This window comes from Chrysochloris asiatica, unplaced genomic scaffold, assembly GCF_000296735.1.
Source record: "Chrysochloris asiatica unplaced genomic scaffold, ChrAsi1.0 scaffold00029, whole genome shotgun sequence".
NCBI lineage: Eukaryota > Metazoa > Chordata > Mammalia > Afrosoricida > Chrysochloridae > Chrysochloris > Chrysochloris asiatica.
Window position 1 is genome coordinate 19,472,286 of NW_006408547.1, and position 2,850 is coordinate 19,475,135.

Sequence of the window (2,850 nt, forward strand, 5' to 3'; positions counted from 1 at the left end):
ATTGTATTTTATTTCACTGAAATGATTACAATCCCCTCCATGCATCATCATTCAACAGCATTTGCTTCCATTCCCTCTGTTTGTTTGTTTGTTTGTTTGTTTGTTTGTTTCTTATGTACACCAAAGCACTCAGGAATATATAACCATTCAAACAACCAAAGGGTACACCTGCAAGCCTGCCCGCCGGCTGTCAGAGCACACAGTCCCTCTTTCTCCTTAAGTCCAGAGTCGCCAACTGCTCCATCTTTCCAGGTTATTATCTCTGCCTCCATCTCTGGTGTCACTGCTTCTCTGGATAGAGTCCTGCACTCCGCTCGTCTCCCTTGATGGTCCCAGGGTCTTCTGCTCTTGTACTGCAAGATCAACCACTCCCCTCCTTTTGTTACAAAACATCTACCTTTGCATTTGTAACACTCACAGTCAGTCCTGATAACAATTATTCACTATTGAACCACAAGAGTCTTATCTCCATCTCCTTTCACCAGCCCCATCTAGACACACCACTTAGTGGAGAGTCCTACCTTCCCCCACATCCACTGGAACTAGGCTCCCTCTTGAAAGCTTGTGAGCCAGTCACTTCTTGACTTTGTAGCCTCTCCCCACCCCCACCCACTCATTTTGAGTAGCCAATGTCCAAGTTGCCCATCCATGTCAACCCTGTGTACCAAGGGGTTGGGAACGATCATTGCTGTAAAGATTTATTCCCTCTTTTGAGCTACTACATCCATAAGTATAGGTCAAGTTCATCAAATTGTAGTAGATTACTCTTTTTTTCCCCCTCTTTTCTTTCTTCCTGTAGTCGAATTCTGATCATCCAGCCATTGAAGCCAGGTCAAATGGGTACCATCTGCAAGTATGGGTGTTCTTGTACATCTCCCTTCACTTCACATGAGCTGGATGCTTCACTCTCAACATCTTTCCATATATTTATTGATCTCCTGAATGTCCTCTTTGATGAAATGTTCATTCATGGCCTTTTCCAATCTTTTTATTGGATTGTTTGTCTTTTTGTCATTGAAATGTTCTACATATTTTAAAGATTAGGTCCTTATCAGATACGTCTTTGTCAAAACTGTTCTAGTCTATAAATTCTCTTTTTACTGTCTTGGCGAAGTCTTTTGATAAGCATAAGTATTTAATTTTTAGGAGGCCTCATTTATGTAATCTTTTGTTGTTAGTGCAGTTTTCATTGCACTAACAAAGTTTAGGGCACCTAGCTTTGACCCTATGGTATGTATCATCCAGGAACTTTTTAATTTTATCTACAACATTTAAGTCTTTGAGCCATACTGAGTTAGTTTTGGCACATGTGTGAGATATGGATCCCGATTCATTTTTCAGCGTATGGATATCCAGTCCTGCCAGCACCATTTGTTAAGGAGGCTGTTTCTTCCCCAGTGAATGGACTTCGACCATTTGCCAATGATTACAAAGGCATTAAGTGTTGATTATAAGCTTCTTTGGGAAGTTGCTCATAGATGCATAGATTTACTTCTGGTTTCTCTCTTCTATTCCATTGGTCTATGTGTCAGTCATTGTACCAGTTACCAGGCTGATTTGAATAGTGTGTCTGTATAGTAAGTTTTGAGATGGGGAATTGAGAGGCCATCTTCTATGTTCTTCTTCTATATAGTTTTAGCTGTTTGAGGCCTCCTTCCTTTCCATATAAAATTGGAGATTAGTTTTCATTCCATTAAAAAATATAGTATAATTTATTTTTTTATTTATAATTATAATGCTTTAAACTTTTTTACATGAATTGAGTGCAAGTTTACAGAGCACCAGTGCCACATTCAACAAATACACTTCATGGCAGGACAATGATTGCCATTCCTTCCATGTAGCATCAGTTCCTAGTAATTAACTCTATTCACTTGAACTTTTGCACCCCTCCCTGTATCTTCCACGACCTTCATCTTTCCTCTGCAAACCCCTCTTATTGTACACTGCTTACCTATCACCAAGTTGCAATCCTAGCGTGGCACTAACTGCAAGGTCAATATGAACTGCAAAGTCAGTGGTTCAAGCTCACCAGTTGTTCCTCAGAAACCCTATACAGGGTCGCTGTGGGTCAGAACCAACTTGACAGCAACAACATCACTCACGTGAATAGGTGTCTACCGTCTAGGCGGTGAATAACTTTCCCTTCTCTCCAACTCCTGGTAACTATCAGAGAACAATCTTTTCTTAGCTTTTTACAACCGTTAAGTCTTTTTTTAAAAAAAGAAAAAACTTTTCTTAACTCTTTACAACAGTTATGTCTCCTACAGTTTTTGTAATTTGTTTTTGAGTAATTTCAAGTACTTGTTCTTGTTGTTGTTAAGTGCTGTTGAGTCAGTTCCAACTCATAGCAACTCTGCATAGGGTTTCTGAGGAATAGCGGGTGGGTTTGAACTCTAACCTTTCAGTTATCAGTACAGGGCTTATCGTACAGCGCCACACTAGGACTCAAGGTACTGCTTAGTACTCCGTTGTCTTAAAATGTTTAATCTGTTTAAACATCATTTTGACTGAAATGTCCATATAATTGAACCTGGTTTAAAAAATTTGTTATTGAGTAATTTCAGTCAGCATAATGTCCTCCACAATTAAATACCTTTTTATAACTCATTGTTGTTGTTAGGTGCCATTGAGTTGGCACCTACCCACAGCAACCTTATGCACAGCAGAACGAAACACTGCCCGATCTGTTGCCACGCTTGAGTCCATCGTCCAGAACGGATCTATTGGTTCTTTTGGTAGCCCATGGCACTTTCAATATTCTCCTCCAACACCATAACTGAAAAGCATCAATTTTTCTACAGTCTTCCTTACTCACTGTCCAGCTTTCACATGCTTATGAAGTTTTTG